The sequence below is a fragment of the Suricata suricatta genome, chromosome 15 (assembly GCF_006229205.1).
Source record: "Suricata suricatta isolate VVHF042 chromosome 15, meerkat_22Aug2017_6uvM2_HiC, whole genome shotgun sequence".
In the NCBI taxonomy this organism is placed as follows: Eukaryota; Metazoa; Chordata; class Mammalia; order Carnivora; family Herpestidae; genus Suricata; species Suricata suricatta.
This window is the reverse complement of record NC_043714.1, coordinates 38662634-38680344: the sequence shown is the minus strand read 5'-3', so window position 1 is coordinate 38680344 and position 17711 is coordinate 38662634. Positions and strand designations below refer to the sequence as shown.

General features: G+C 41.0%; 2 pseudogenes; one reads left to right on the top strand and one right to left on the bottom strand.

Moving 5' to 3' along the window:
* Positions 1-2433: 2433 nt before the first annotated feature.
* Positions 2434-2810, top strand: LOC115278821 (annotated as a pseudogene).
* Positions 2811-5614: 2804 nt separating this feature from the next.
* On the bottom strand, positions 5615-5931 carry LOC115278820 (annotated as a pseudogene).
* Between the last annotated feature and the right edge of the window lie 11780 nt (positions 5932-17711).

Below are 17711 nucleotides of genomic sequence, written 5' to 3'. Positions count from 1 at the left end.
CCACCCGCGTCCGCAGCTCGAGCCCCAGCGGCGCGTGCTTTCCGTTCCTGGACTGCAGAGCGCGTGCTGGGAAAGGGGCCCCCCGCGGTCCTCGGAGGGCTCGCCCCTCACCCCGGGTCCCCGAGCCACGCACCCCGGCCCGCGGGCGCCACGGGGGCAGGGACTGGGCGCGGAACGAGGCAGGGAGGGACCTGGAAAAACCACCCAGATTGCATTGCAGTGGGCGAGGCCGCCTGGAGGAGCCGGTTCCCCTGAGCCACCTCCCCCCGGGGCGTTCTCGGTGCGCGGTTCCCAGGTGCTCGGCCCTACCTGGGCCGGGAGGAGCCGCCAGGCAGGGACGCGGGGTTGGGTGAGTGGCCCCCGGCGGGCGGACCCGAGCGCAAGCGGCGACCGCCCGGAGGCCCAGGGCCGGACGGCGGACTGTGGCTCTGGAAGTCCTGCTCCGCCTGTCCTCTGTGGCCTCTGGTCTTCGGATTAATCATTTGTATAGCGCGTTTGGATAAACTGGGAACTTCATTATCCGCGCGTTTGTCAGGGAGCCCGCGGCGTTATCCATCTTAGATTTGAATCACCAAGCGGCCCCTTTTCAGAGACTTGGCTTCTTCCTGTTTAAGGAAGTCGGATCCCTGGGTTCTGATTTTTTTAATTTAAATTTAAATTTGTACAACTAGGTTACAAGGGCAGGGATTTTGTTTTGTTTTGTTCTCTAATGTATTCCCAGGGTTGGAACAGAGCTGGACATTTACGAAGCACTCAGCAAATATTTATTGATTTTAATGAGTGACACCCATCCATTTTTGCAGCTCTTGTTTCCTAGCGAGGGCATAGTTCTTCACTGCGAAGGTGAAATTCTGAAAATAGGAGTCTACAGGTAATTTGTCTCAACTGAGTGTTTAATAAGAGTAGGTGCTAATTCTTCGACAAACGTAATTTTATTAAGGACACTAAACATAAAATACAGAAATGCCGAGAAAAAAAGTTTATGTAATACTTTGCAGTTCTGAATTTTAAAAAATGTTTTTTTGTCTATCCCACCGTCTAGAATAATTTTGATATAGTAAGAATAAACAGTAGAAGGTGGCTGGAAGGAACCTGGAAGAGAATGGCTTGCCTATAGTCTTCATGCAAGACCATACCTAAAACTCCCAAAACAAATGAGAATCTCATTTTTTTGTTTTTTAAAGCAGCAGAGACCCAATTGCGGACAGGCTACACAGTAACTTGCCTGTATTAAGGTTATGAAGGACAAAGACTGAAGAACTGTCCCAGATTAAAGGAATTTATGAGACAAGACAGCTATATGTAACATGGAGGCTGGACCTGAAAACTTCTTTTTAAATAGGCATTATTAAGACAATAGTAAAAATCGAATAAGGTCTGTAGATTAAGTAACAGTATTGTAGCAGTGTCAAATTTTTTATTTTTATATTACTGTGGCTTGGCAAGAGAATGTGCTTTGTGTTAGGAAATACTCCGTATTTTAAGGGATAAAGGGGAATCATGTAAATAATGTTGCCCTCAGATGATTGCATATATATATATACACCGGAGAGAGAAAATGATAAAGCAAATGTGGCAAAATGATAACATCGGAGAATCTGAGTGAAGGAATTTTGTATACTATCCTTTGCAACTTTTAAAAAAATTTCAGAGGACTTTTTGCTACAGTTACCGTTTAGTGTTTAATAAGGCTTTGATAACTTAATCTTTTATCCTGTAGAATGAATACATTTTCTTTGTCTTTAGTGAAAGAAGAGGAAAATAAAGGTCATCACATTTTTTCTATAACAATCATCTTATATCCTTTAAGGTTGCTCATTAAAAAAAATTTTATTTTTAACATTTATGTTTGAGAGACAGAGAGCAAGCGAAGGAAAGGCAGAGAGACAGAGAATCTGAAGCAGCTCCAGGCTCGAACCGTCAGCACAGAGCCCGACACGGGGCTCGATGAACCGTGAGATCATGACCTAAGCTGAAGTTGGACGCTTAACCCACTGAGCCACTCGGGTGCCCCAAGGTTGTTCTTAAATAACTTTTCTACACTAAGTTACTGCAAGCTCTTTAAAGCTTTCATTGTGAATCTTATTTTTCTTCTTTTAATTATCTTCATTATACTCCTTGGACCCATTTCCTTTTATCACTTTTAGAGAGCAGCTCTTGAACTGGACAAAATTCAAATGTGTCTTCCATGGCCTGACCATTGACACAGCGGTATCTATATGTCATATTCTTATAACTTGTCAGGCAGTTCCCTTTTAAAGGCTACACTAGCAGCACTACATTTGCTGGTTCCAGTTTGGGTTGAGATCTCTAGGTCTTTCTTGGAGTTCTCTGTTGCCCATACCTAGTTGTTCTCTTGTATGTGTTAGAAAAGAGCCTTCAAAAGTGAATCAGAGTATGGATTGTTGAGCTCGCCAAATAGGCACCATCAACAAAGCTCACCCTCCTGAGCTGAAAAATTTATGGACAAGAAATTATCATTGAAGTTAAGTAGTCATGGGGCACCTGTGTGGCTCAGTCTGTTAAGCATCTGACTCTTGATCTCTGCTCAGGGCTTGATCTCAGCGTTGTGAGTTTGAGCCCCACATTGGGTTCCACTCTGGGTGTGGAGCCTACTTAAAAAAAAAAAAAAAGAAAAGGAATTGAATGTTGGCAGACATGTCCAAGGTATATTGTGGGGGTTCAATCCCTTTATGAATTTTGTGATAGACGAATGTGTGGAGATGGTAACAAGTGGGCAACAGAACAATACTGGAATGGTGGTAATACGAGGAAATAGTGTCATGTTAGAAGCTTTGGAACAAGAATAAACAATGGGTGTGTTCCCTAGAAGAAATGAACTGCTTCTACATGTCCCCTCGCTACTGCACCTGTTTTCCTACAATATAAAAATCAGGTGATGTACATTTTCATATTGAACTTTTTTGTAAAATAAACTTTTGTAATAGTAAAAAAAAAAAAGTGAATCAAATGTTCTTGAATTGGATAGTGGTGATGATTACACAAACGTGAATATACTAAAACCCACTGGATTGTACACTTGAAAAGAGTGAATATTATGGCATGTGAATTATACCTCAGTTTTTAAATTTTGGTTTTTATTTTTTAGAATGGGAGAGAGAGGGGTACCTGAGTGGCTCAGTTGGTTAAGTATCTGACTTCAGCTCAAGTCATGATCTCATGGTTGGTGGGTTCGAGCCTTGTGTCGGGCTCTGTGCTGACTGCTTGCTAAGAGCTGGAGCCTGCTTCAGATTCTGTGTCTCCTTCTCTCTCTGACTCTCCCAATTCATGTTCTGTCTCACTCTATCTCTCAAAAAATAAATAAACGTATAAAAATTTAAAAAAAAAAAGAGAGAGAATCTCAAGCAGGCTCCATGTGCAGTAATCTCACTGAGATCTTGATCCTGTGATCATGACCTAGGCCCAAACCAAGAGTCAGATGCTTAACCAACTGCACTACCCAGGTTCCCCTATATCTCAGTTTTTTAAAAAGCAAATCAAAGTGAAAGCCTGTGTTCTGAGGCTACCAAAAGCCATTGATATTTCTTAGTTCTGTGTTTTAGAGACAGTTGTAAAAGAGATCACATTTTATATTACACGGGCAATTCCAAACTCTCTGAAGTAGAGTGGTAAGGGGAAGTGATGGTAAAGATAACTAGATACGTTATAATTTTCTGTCAATTATTCTGTGCATCACATATTTAAACAAATTACTAGTTTGAACCTTTATTATAGCAACTATTATAGATGGTCTGTATGGAAAAAGTATGAGTATTAATTGGCCCTGCCATTTGCTCCCTCATGGCTTTGAATGTGTTCCTTAGCTTCACAAGGATTCAGTTTTTCGCCTGTAAACATGGGGATGATGACAATGTACATGCATAGTTTAGAGGAAATGCATGAAGAAGTATCTTCCTTACAGGCACCTGGGTGGCTCAGTCAGTTAAGCATCCGACTTGAGCTCAGGTCATGATCTTGAGGTTCGTTGGTTCGAGCCCTGCATCAGGCTCTGTGCTGACAGCTCAGAGCCTAGAACCTGCTTCAGATTCTGTGTTTCTCTCTCTGCATCTCCCCTGCTTATTCTCTGTCTCTCTTTCTCAAAAATAAACATAAAAAAATAATATTAAAAAAGAAGTGTCTTCCTTATAGAAAACAAACCGAGAACCAGGAAGTTTACTACTCAAAAGCAGTATCCATGTGGGGGCGGGGGGGGCATCTTCAGACAACCACAAAGGCCTCAGCCCTCTGACCGTAGCCTTGAAGGCAGGCTCAAACATTTAAACAAGACTTTACTGACTGCCATGCCATAGGAAACAGAAAAATTACATCTAGGGAAATACTCCATGAATCTAGACAAGATGCACCTTCTCCTTGGCAACCACACATTTATTTAACCTGGCATACACGGAAATTATGCCACCTAGAGAATTCCTCCCTACTCCTGGCCTCATGCCCTTTGCCCAGAAGTACATCCCTGCCTCTCCCAAATCCAGTCAGAGAGGGAAGCATAGCAGCAGACCTTATCTTTTAAGTCAAGGTGGGTTGACAGGAGTGGGTGCTTAAAGATTTTATATTTTAGTAATAAAACACACCCAACATGGGGCTTGAACCCTGAGTTCAAGAGTGGCACACTCCATTGACTGAGGCAGTCAGGCACCCCGCCATGTGGTCCTTTTTTGTCTCATTGAATCTCCCATTTGAAAAAATCATATACCAGGGGTTTGAAGCCACTGCCTCCATCCCTTCTGAAAATTATCAACAAATTGATCTTCTGGGGCACTTGGCTGGCTCAGTCAGTGAAGCCAGCAACTCTTTATCTCTGGGTCGTAGGTTGGGGTGAGTATAGAGATTACTAAAATATATCTTCCTAAAACTCATGTGTTTTTAAAATATATATTTACTTAAATCAAAGCAATACAAATATGTTACCTTATGGGTACCTGGTGGCCTGGTTGGTTAAGTGTCTTTGGCTCAGGTCGGGTTCTCATGGTTTGTGAGTTCGAGCCCTGCATCAGGCTCTATGCTGATAGCTCAGAGCCTGGAGCCTTCTTTGGATTCTGTGTCTCCCTCTCTCACTGCCCCTCCCCCACTCACGCTTTGTCTCTGTCTCAACAATAAGTAAACATTAAAACAAATATGTCATAAGTCTAATCATTCTACACGTTTTATAGTTTTATTTTTTTTAACTTTTTATTTTTTTAATTTATTTTTGAAAGACAGAGAGAGACAGTGGGAGCAGAGGAGGATCAGAGAGAGAGGGAGACACAGAATCCGAAGCAGACTCCAGGCTCTGAGCTAGCTGTCAGCACAGAACCTGACACGGGGCTCGAACCCACGAACCGTGAGATAATGACCTGAGCCGAAGCCGGATGCTTAACCGACTGAGCCACACAGGTGCCCCACGTTTTATAATTTTAAAAAACTGCAATTACCTGTCTCTCCCTGAATTCTGATTCCTGCTTTACTACCCACTTCCAGCTATTTTCTGTTCTTGGAACCTCCTCATTTACAAATAACATGCACGTGCTAATACTAAACAAAACAAATCAAAAACTTTTAGTCTAAAAGACTACTTCAATCGTTATTTTTAAGTGTATCTCACAGGTACATTTATTCATGCCACAAAGGAAATAACACTTCTAGGTGTGTACAGTGATGTTCGTGTTCCCATCCAACAGAGCTGCCTGAAATTTACAGTCAGGCCGACCTTCCATCTGATGTGTCCTCCAAGTAAAGTTGATGCAAGATGACCATAAGCAGGTGCAGGACTCAGAGCTTTCAAAGCTTTACTTTTAATTTTTTTTTTATCAGTAACCCTGATTTTATAAATCATGAAGCCCATCAACCTCATCCTACCCAAATCTCTTGATAAACCTGGGTGTCGTAGAGCTTCATGGGGATCTAAACATTTTTAATAAGGCTTTTAAGCATCCTCGCACAGTCCCACCAGCTCAGGCCACTCTGACTGAAGCGGCCATTGCCTCAGAAAGCTCCAAGCCTAGTTCAATCTTGCTGCTTCTCTTTTCAAATTAAATTAGAAGTATGGAATAAATTATATATTATTTAACTGAAGTCTCAAATCCATCTATGATGCTTCCCAGAGTCCAGCCTTCAGTGCTTACCACAACAGACTACTTAAAATGCTGCCCAAATTATTTATGTCAAGTAGGCAATGGCTTTCTTAAAATTCTAGACTCTCAATGGTCACTATATGGGTGCTTTTATTCCCATTTATTAAACTCTTTATGTGCACTTTATTTTTTTCCAGTAGTCTCTGCATCCAACGTGGGGCTAAACTCATGACCCCAAGACCAGGAGTCACACGCTCGTCTGACTGAGCCAGCCAGTCATCCCAATGTGCACCTTAACAACCAGGGGAACTTGCTCATGCTTCAAACTTGGGAAAGATGTTTGGTGGTCCAGCAATTATGCTGGCCTTAGAAGAATAACATTTCCAATATAGGAGCACTGCTCTCAGCAATAGGATATCCTTTTCTTGTTATTTCTGCTTTAGAATCTATGTAAATCAGCATCCATTTCTGCAAACAATATTTTGAATCAGATCATCATGCTGAAAGGCAACACAAGAAAACCATTAGGACTTACTCCCCATAGAGAGTGGACTTAGTGGGAAAGAGGGCAGAAGGAAGATCTTTCTCTTAATAAATGTAAATGGCAACCATAAAATAGCTTTTATTAAATTGACACTGTATCTATTATCCCATGTGATTCTCACAACAACCAAATAAGGTGAAAGTACTATTTTTTATCCCCCACTCACAACTGATGAGACCAGGGGTTGAGAAGAACCTGGTGGAGTGCCTGGGTGGCTCTGTTGGTTAAAGCGTTTAGCTGTTGATTTTCACTCAGGTCATGATCTCGGGATTCACGGGTCTGAGCCCTGCATCGGCTCTGTGCTGACAGTGTGGAGCCTGTTTGGGATTCTCTGTCTCCCTCTCTCTCAGCCCCTCCCCCTTAAAAAAAATAAATAAACTTAAAAAAATAATAATAACTTGATGAAAACAGCATGGGGGTCACCAGCAGAGCTGGGGTTCCTACCGAGGAAGTCTGACTCCAGAGACTGCTTTTAGCCACTACTCTGTACTTAACATGAACCACATTTATACTTTAGAAATCTTATTAGTAAACTAAAATAGAGCAGACTGTCACAAAGTAAAACGTATCTCCCTGTGAAAGCTGGGTTATAACACATATACACGACCAATAAAAAGCCACAAAAGCAAAACTACATTAAGTTTATTTAATAGTTTTAGTAATATTACACCTTAAATTTTCTAAAATAAACTGCATTTTATACCTCAACTTGCTCACAAACTAACCATGTATTATGAAGTGTACTTCAAATAAACTCATTAAAGATACAACATTCTACACCAGTTATAAATAACATGGTAGTTAAAATAAGCATTAAATATGTCGTCAAGGCTTATTATTTTCAGATTTGGAAGAGACTTTTGTAAATTTTATTCCAGCTCCTTTTCACAAGAGGCCAAAGAAGTAAGTGATGTGCCCAACCAAGGTGACATAGCTAATTAGCCGAAGAGTTGTACTCAGAGCTCAGGTCTCCTGGCTCCTGGCCCAATGCTCTTTCCCCGTGTGTCCATGACTACCCAGAAAGTGTGCTCCCTCTGAGAATATGGTAGGCTTTTTCTAGATGGGACTCAGAGATGTCTGTGTAGCTGGTTTGGGTGAGAATGACCTGTATTGTTAGGGTTGTGGTAGGGAAAAGACATCTTGGTTGAAAGATCTTCCTTTCTGCAACTTAGTGGAGAAAGAGGACCAGAGGGATGCCTGAGTGGCTCAGTCAGTTAGGCATTTGATTGTTGGTTTTGAGTCAGGTCATGATCTCACAGTTTGTGAGTTCAAGCTCCAAATAAGGCTGTGAGCATCAGCACAGAGCCCGTTTGGGATTCTCTCTCTCTCCCACTCTCTTTGCCCCTTCCCTGCTCATGCACCTGTGTACACACTCTCTCTCTCAAATAAACATTAAAAAAAAAAAGAGGCTTGAGCATCCACCTCTGATGCTGACACATGTCTCTCTGCTCTCTGATTCCACAGCTACTGCTGTATATTGAGAATTTAGAAGAGTTTTGGTGTGGAGACAGCAGGTGGAAGTGGATGAGACATTCTTTTTTTTTTTTTAATGTTTATTTTTGAGAGAGAGAGCATGAATGGAGAAGGGGAAGAGAGAGAGGGAGACATAGAATCTGAAGCAGGCTCTAGGCTCTGAGCTATTGGCACAAAGCCTGACACGGGGCTGGAATTCATGGATGGTGAAATCATGACCTGGGCTGAAGTTGGACACTTAGCTGACTAAGCCATCCAGGCACCCCTGGATGAGCCATTCTTAATTTAAAACTGTCCACGGGTGCCTGAGTGGCTTAAGTTGGTTAAGTGACCTACTCTTGATTTTGGCTCAAATCATGATCTTGCAGTTTATGAGATCAAACCCTGGATCAGGCCCAGCACTGACAGTGTAGAGCCTGCTTGGAATTCTCTCTCTCTCTGTTCCTCCCCTGCTCGTGTGCTCTAAATAAATAAATAAACAAATAAACTTTATTAAAAAAATATAAAGCTGTCCAAAGAAATTTTAATGGGTTCATTCTTTTGATATCGTAAATCTCTCTGTAGAAGTTACAGATACATAGGACACGATCTCTGCTGTTAAGGAGCTTCAAATGGAATGACAGAGGCAAAGTTCAAACAGGTCAGCTGACAGGCGTGGTGTATGGCATGGACTCCTCAAGATCATGGCTTTGACCCAGAAAAAACATGAGAAGGATGATGCAGCAGGTGGTCTGCATCTATTTCTTTTTTTCTTTTTTAAAGATTTTGGTTTTAAGTAATCTCTACACCCAACGTGGGACTCAACATAAAACCCCAAGATCAAGAGTCACATGCTCCTCTGACTGAGCCAGTCAACTGCCCCGGGAATGTTTTTCTGAACCCGTGGGTCACATACATAGCTACCCCATTTTCTATCCTGACTTTGTTACCTCCAATTTGTTGTACCTACTCTTTCAGCTCTCCATCTTCCTTATTGGACACAGATTTCAGCTACATTCTTTACCCTGAAATGTTATATTTACTGACTGACAGTTGGCTAGCAAAATTCCTTTTATCAGTGGCTCTATTCTTCTTTGACAAGATGCACTCAGTTAACCTCCCTAACTTCCCTATTCTCAAAACGATAGCAGCAACCACCACATAGAAGAAGCTGCAGATTATGTTTGGTGAGGGTCCAAATCAGGAATTCAGAGTCCTGCCCCATCTATCTCCTGCCAGCCTGTCTTTCCAGCCCTTTTCTCTCATTCTCCATTTCCCCAATGTATCAGTCATAGAAATTAAACTTTTACTGTTTCCTATTTTTCCAGCTTCTTACCCTTCTAGGCAGGACTGGTCACTTGCTCCTTTAACCTACGACAACAGTCTGATACTATACAACTAATTAATGGTATTTCAAGAACTTATCAGCCCAGATGGCTTCACTAGAGATTCTACCAAATATTTAAAGGAGAACTGACACTAATCCTTCACAAACTCTTCCAAATAGAATTCGAGGGGACTTTCCCAACTCATTCTATGAGGCCAGTATCACCTCAGTACCAAACCAGACAAAGACATCATAAGAAAGCTACAGACCAATATCCCTTAGTTTTATAGAAAATAAAGCAAATTGAATCCAACAATACATTAAATAGATTATACACGGGGCACCTGGGTGGCTCAGTCGGTTAAGCCTCCGGCTTCGGCTCAGGTCAGATCTCACGTTCGTGGGTTCGAGCCCCGCGTCAGGCTCTGTGCTGACCGCTAGCTCAGAGCCTGGAGCCTGCTTCCGGTTCTGTGTCTCCCTCTCTCTCTGACCCTCCCCCTCTCATACTCTGTCTCTCTCTGTATCAAAAATAAATAAAAAACATTAAAAAAACATTAAAAAAAAATAGATTATACACTGTGACCGAGTGGAACTTATCTGAAGGATGCAAGATTGGCTCAACATTTTAAAGATCAATGCAGGGGCGCCTGGGTGGCTCAGCTGGTTGAGTGTCTGACTCTTGATTTCAGCTCCGGTCATGATCCCAGATTCCTGGGATCCAGCCCTCTGTTGGGCTCTGTGCTGAGCATGGAGGCTGCTTAATATTCTCTCTCTTTCTCTCTCTCCCCCTCCCCCTCTCCTTCTCCCTCTCCCTCCCTCTGCTCCTCTTTCTCACTCACACTCTCTCTAAAAACTAAAAAAAATTCAATGTAACACACCATATTAATAAAGGACTAGAAAATTAACATGGAAATGCAAACATGGAAAAAGCATTTGACCGAGTCCAATACCATTTTATGATAAAAACAAAACAAACCAGGAATAGAAGGAACTTTTCCAACCTGATAAAGAATATCTGTGAAAAATCCACCAGCTAACCTCATACTTAATGATGAATCACTGGATGGTTTCTTCCTAAGATCAGGAACAAAATAAGAATGTCTATTCTTGTTATTTCTATTCAACACTATACTGGAAGTTAGGCAAGAAAATAAAAGGCACCCGGATAGGAAAGGAAGAAATAAAATTACTCACAGATGACATGATATTATACATAGAAAATCCTAAGGAACCCCCCAAAAAAGTGTAACTAAAAGTTATCAGCAAAGTTGAAGGACATATGATTAATATACAAAAATCAATTGTATTTCTGTGCACTAGCAATGAACAATCCAAAATGAAATTTGAAGACAATTAAATTTACAATCATATCACAAAGAATAATTAGGAATTAATTTAACAATAGAAGTACAAGAGCAGTATATTGAAAACTATAACACATGGTTGAAAGAAATTGAAGACTTGAATATTGGAAAGACATTTCATGTTCATAGATTGGAAGACAATATTGTTTAAATGGTGGTATTCCTCAATTGATCTGTGGATTAAATCCCTATCAAAATCCCAGTGGCCTTTTTCTACAGAAATTGACAGACTGAGGGGCGCCTGGGTGGCTCAGTCGGTTGAGCATCCGACTTCGGTTCAGATCATAATCTCACAATTCATGGGTTCGAGCTCTGCGTCAGGCTCTGTGCTGACCGCTAGCTCAAAGGCAGGAGCCTGCTTCGGATTCTGTGTCTCTTTCTCTCTCTTCTTTTCACCTGTTCACACTCTGTCTCTCAAAAATAAATAAGTGTAAAAACAAAATTTTTTTTTAATTGACAGACTAGTTCTACCATTCATCTGGAAGACCAAAGAACCACAATAGCTAAACCAATCTTGAAAAAAAGAAAATAGTTTGAGTACTCTCACTTCCTGATTTCAGAACTTACTACAAAGCTATAGAATCAAGACAGTGTGGTACTGGTATATGGAGACATAGATCTATAGAATAGAATTGAGAATTTTGTTTAAAATCCTTAAATTTATGGTCAACTTATCTTTTACAAGGGTATCAAGATCATTCAATGGGGGGACAGTGGTCTTTTCTACAATGGTGCTGGGATGATGGGACAGCCACATGCAAAAGAATAGTTAGACCTCTTCCACACACTGCAGTAAAGTTAACTCAAAATGGATCACAGACCTACCTGTAAGAAATGGGGTATATTCATACTTTTGGAATATTATTCAGCTATAAAAACAAATGGAGTACTGATACATGTCACAGCCTAGGTTAATGTGAAAACAATGGGGTGCATGGGTGGCTCAGTCAGTTAAGCGTCCGGCTTTGGCTCAGGTCAGGACCTCACAGTTCATGGGTTCGCACTTCGCGTTGGGCTCCATGCTGACAGCTCAGAGCCTGGAGCCTGCTTTGGATTCTGGGTCTCCCTCTCTCTCTGCCCCTCCCCTGCTTGCACTCTGTCTCTCAAAAATAAATAAAAAAGATTAAAAATTAAAAAAAAAGAAAACATTAAGTTAAATGAAAGAAGCCAGTCACAAAAGGCCACATACTATATGATCCTATTGATATAAAATGCCCAGAATAAGCAGATTCATAGAGACACAAAGTAGATTGGTTCTTTCTAGGGGTTGGGAAAGAGAGAGGGTTGGATAGTTTCTGTTAATAAGTATGGAGTTTCAAAAAAAAAAAAAACCACCAAAAAACTTGGGGTTTCTTTTGAGAATGATGAAATTTGGATAGTAATGATGGTTTTATAACTCTTGGTGTACTAAAACTCACTGGACTGTATGCTGTAAAAGGATGAATTTTATGGTGTGTGAATTACATGTCAATAAAGCTGTTATGTAAAAAAGAGCTTTCTATGTATTTGTCCTCTATGACCTCCCTTCATCCTCACACATTATAGGTATTCTGTGAACACAATAAATATCTGTTGATCAATAACTCATTCACTGACATCTTTGAAAGAAGTTTAAGACTGACAGGCAGTTGGAATGAAAGATTATTGGTGGCTGAGCAGAGGTATAGAGAAGGAAAGGCCCCGAGGTTGAGCAAACCACAATTTCCATCTGACTAGGAGACAGAGAAAAGGAAGCTGTCCAGATATGGGTGGTAGGGGCAGTACTACCTAGTAAACATGTGCCACTTTTTTTAAAGTTTATATATTTGAGATAGAGAAGGTGAGCGGGGGAGGGGCAGAGACAGGGAGAGAGAAAATCCCAAGAAGGCTCCACCCCATCAGAGAAGAGCCCACTGCAGGGCTCAAACTCATGAACCATGAGATTATGACCTGAGCTGAAATTAAGAGTTGGATGCTTAGTTGACTGAGTCACCCAGGTGTCCCTAAACATGTGCCATTTTTTTTTCCAAAAAATTTTAATGTTTATTGTTCAGAGACAGAGACAGAGCGTAAGTGGGGCAAGGGCAGAGAGAGAGGGAGACACAGGCTCGAGGCTCTGAGCTGTCAGCACAGAGTCTGATGCAGGGCTTGAACCCACAAACCGTGAAATCATGACCTAAACGGAAGTCAGAAGCTTAACCAACTGAGCCACCCAGGGCCCCAAACATGTGTCATTTTTAATTGTCATTAAATATTTTGGCTAACTGGTGGTGTTTGCTAACTAAAAGTATTTTCAGACAAAATGCTAATTCAACCTTTCTCCCCTACACCTTTTCTTCTTTTTCTTTTCTTTTTGATTTTTGATCTACTGTTTTTATTAACAAGGTTTATAGAAACAAATTAAATATTTAAAACCAAAGGCCAATTCTTAGGTCTCATTTACTTGTTCCCTCTGCCTTGTTCCCTCTGCCTACTCTATTAGTTTACTCAAAATCTACAAGGGTGAGTGGTCCAGTTGGAACAAAATGGAGGAGGAAAACATTTCCATCCTTGGCTGCCACGGCCCCCTCTGGCCATACTGGGAATCCTGCTTTGAAAGCCCAGGTGATCTCATGCTTCTTTCCCACAACTACTCTGCCCTACTTTCACACAGTTCGAAAGCCAAAAACCTACTGTTTGTACCTGCCTGCCCAGCTTCCTTCCCTCCTTCTTTCATTCCTTCATTCAGCAAATATTTATCAAGCACTTGCTTTTGCCAGGCATTGTGCCAGGCACTGGATGTAGCAGCAAATAAGTCAACTATGCTCTTAATAAGTGTACAGTATCTAAGGTTGGGCTGAAGCCTTTCTATTGGACTATTAGTAGCAATATTTTAGAAAGCTTAAAAAACCACTTCTAGTGAATGTGAGTACTATCTTGCATTTGAATAGAGCTATATAGTATTCAAGGATTTTGCATACAATATTCTATTTTATATTCAAATCTATTTAAAAGAAAAAAGGGTATGGCAAATGTTATCTTCATTTTGCAGATGAGACAAATGAGATTTGGGTAAGTTAGATGGTTCATTCCTTCACGGTCACACAGCTAGGAAGCAACAAAATTGGCTTGGGAATTCAGCTCTTCTTCTTCTTTTTTTTTTTTTTTTTTTTTTGAGACAGTACGAGCAGGGGAGAATCAGAGAGAGAGGGAGACACAGAATCCAAAGCAGGCTCCAGGTTCTGAGCTAGCTGTCAGCACAGAGCCCAAAGCGGGGCTCGAACCCACAAACCATGAGATCATGACCTGAGCCAAAGTCGGACGCTTTGCTGACTGAGCCACCCAGGCGCCCTGAATTCAGCTCTTCTTATTGGTAGCTTTTGCTATCACCCTTTACTGGGACAGGAAGGTCTGACTCAGGAGACAGCTACCTCACTCTATGTGTAAATAAGGCAGCAAAGAACTGTTCCCTTTGAGCTTTTTAAATTGTTTTCAATGTTTATTTATTTTCTAGAGAGAGAGAGAGAGAAATAGAGACAGAGTGTGAGCATGGGAGAGGCAGAGAGAGACAGAATCTGAAGTAGGGTCCAGGCTCTGAGCTGTCAGCACAGAGCCCTACAAGGGACTCGACCTCATGAACCACGAGATCATGATCTGAGCCGTAGTCAGAAGCTCAACTGACTGAACCACACAGGCACCCCTTCAATTTTTGTTTTTAAGTTTATCTTAAGTAATCTCTACACCCAACGCGGGGCTCAAGTTCACCAACCTGAGATCAAGAGTCACATGTTCTTCTGGCTGAGCCTGCCAGGCACACCTCTTTTTAAATTTTTAATAAACCATCACTGTGCTTTTTGTCAATTGTATAAACAAGCAGCCGTTGAGAAGCAAAGTAATGAACCCAGCAGATGGGAACATTGTGAAAATATGGTTCTGTAAAATGTGTAAGTGCATAATTAGTGAGAACAGAAATAAAATCCCAGCTAAATGTGTAGTTCCTGACTCAAAGTTCCCTCCTGGAGATCTGTCTCATTTATGTCAGCTATTGACCTTTTTAGGAATGATTTCCAAATTCAATTCAACAAATGTTGTGGGAGTGACAAAATGCCCAGTGCACTGAGAGTATAAACAGGAGTGAGGTCCCACCCCAGCTTTCAGGGCCCCTTGTTTACATTAGGGAAACAAACAATTAGAATACAATGTAAATACAGGCTATAATGGGCAAGTGCTGTAATGATTTGGAAGTTTTCTTAAGAACCAAAGTTAGGAAACAATCACTTACATTTAAAAAACTTCTACATTAAAACCTTAAATCTGACAATCTACAACAAGCTTTTCAGCTTTCTTAATGAAAATATTTTGGGTGCCAAGATAGCTCAGTTGGTTAAGCATCGGACTCTTGATTTGGTCTCAGGCCATAACATCACAGTTGTGGGATAGAGGTGTGCATCAAGCCCCCCACTGGGCTCTCAGCTGAGCATGGTGCCCGCTTGGGATTTTCTCTCTCCCTATCTCTCTGTCCCTCCCCCACTCAAGCTTTCTCTCTCAAAATAAAGAAGCATTTTTTTTTTAATTATGGAAAATAAAGGGCACTTGGGTGGCTCAGTTGGTTAAGTGTCTGACTTTGGCTCAGGTCATGATCTAGCGGTCTGTGAGTTCAAGCCCTCGTCGGCTCCGTGCTGACAGCTCAGAGCCTGGAGCCTACTTCAGATTCTGTGTCTCCTTTTCTCTCTGCCCCTCCCCTGCTCATGCTCTGTCTCTCAAAAATTAAATAAACATTTAAAAAAATCAATTATAAAATAAATTATGGAAAATAATATTTTACCAATTAGTTATTATGTACTGAAAAACTGTGCTAACTGCTTTATAGGGACTGTATCTCATTCAATCCTCACAAGAACCCTGTGAGTATTTTTCATTTTACATATGGAGAATCTGAGGCTCAGAGAGGTTAAGTGACTTGTTCCAAGTCCCACAGCTGGTAAGTAGATAGAGCCAATTTGGGTTTCCAAGTGCATCCTCTTAAACCAGACTCTGAAGAGTCTCTTTTTTTCCCAAAGCGATTGTTCTTTGATGTTACTGAGATCTCAGAAGCCTTGGTTTTCTTTTTTTCGCTTTTTCTGACCGTCATGTTTCCTTTCTTTACTCTTCTATCCTCCAGCCACACCAAACCAGTCATAGTAACTCAACTGGTGTGTGGTATGGCATTTTTCCATTGTACACATTGTCCCCACTGCCTGGACAGAGACACCAACCCATTTTGAAACATGAGAGAGTGAAAGATGAAGAGGAACCATAAAAGTATATTTGAAAAGTTAATACATCAGTTCCATAACACCAAAAAAATTAAGGAAATTATAGACCTAGAAAATTCATGGTAGATTTTACATGTGAAAATATCTTACTGGTAGAATTTGGGGAACACACTATTGAAATGCCGTTGTAAGATTCACATAATTTGCTCCTGTATTACAGGACAAAGATACACATAGTTAATATCTCAAGATAATATGTCTTTTTTTTAAATTTATTTATTTTTGAGAGACAGAGAGCAGAGCTGGGGCAAAGAGAGAGGAGGACTGAGGATCTGAGGCAGGCTCTGCACTGACAGCAGAGAGCCTGATGCGGGGCTTGAACTCATGAACCATGAGATCATGACCTGAGCCGAAGGCAGATGCTTAACCACCTGAGCCACCCAGGGGCCCCTCAAGACATTATTTCTATATATGACATTCTTTGACAATGATGAAACAAAATTTTAAATACATTTTTAATGTAATGTCTTTTAAAATAAATACATGAACGCGCGCGTGTGTGTATATATATGTGTGTGTGTGTGTGTGTGTGTGTGTACCACACATATACTCTTATCTTTTTTTTTAAGTAATCTTTATCTTCAACATGAAGCTCAAACTCACAAACCGATGACCAAGGGATCAAGGGTCACATGCTCTAAGGACTGGGCCAGCCAGGCACCCACAGATACTCTTAAATAAAACCTAAATCATAAAGCAAAACCAGCTCACATTACAATCAGTTTTCTAAACAACAAAATTTAAAATATACATATCAGATGCTATTAAGTCAGTATTTGGAGGAAAACCTCTTTGCTCTTAAATGCTTATAGTAGCAAGATAATTTTTTTAATGTTTTTTTTTTTTGAGAGATAGAAACAGCATGAGCAGGGGAGGGTTATAGAGAGAGGGAGATACAGAATCTGAAGCAGGCTCCAGGCTCTGAGCTAGCTGTCAGCACAGAGCCCAACGTGGGGCTCGAACCCACAAACCGTGAGATCATGACCTGAGCCGAAGCTGGATGCTTAACTGACTGAGCCACCCAGGTGCCCCAAGATAATTTTTTTAAGGGAGAGGGAGAGTACAAGCAGGGGAGTGGGGCAGAGGGAAAGAGAGAGAGAATCCTCAACAGGCTCCATGCTCCACGCAGGGCCCAACTTGGAGCTCGATCCCATGTCCCTGGTATCATGACCTGAACCAAAATTAAGAGTAGGATGCTCAATTGACTGAGCCACCAAGGCCAACAACAACAACAAAACTTTTAAGAAAGAAGCATGATAAATGAAGTCTTTCTCTAAAGATTATGAAAAGAAAAAGTGCCTATTTCTTTTACAGTCCAGTTTTGTTGTATCTTAATATTTTGCCATATTTTATATGAAATTAGAGATTTGAAAAATCAGTTCTGTTAATTTTTTTAAGTTTATTTATTTATTTATTTTGAGAGAGAGACAATGTGAGCAAGGGAGGGGCAGAAGAGAGAGGGAGAGAGAGAATCCCAAGCAGGTTCCATGCTGTCAGCTCAGAGCCCAATGTGGGGCTCAATCCCACAAAGTTGAAATCATGACCTGAGCCAAAATCAAGAGTTGGACAGTCACTTAACTGACTGAGCCACCCAGGTGCCCCTGTTCTGTTAATTTTTAAAGAACTATATTGGTTTGCTTCTCAATTCTATTTTTTGTCTTTATTTTATTTAATTAATTA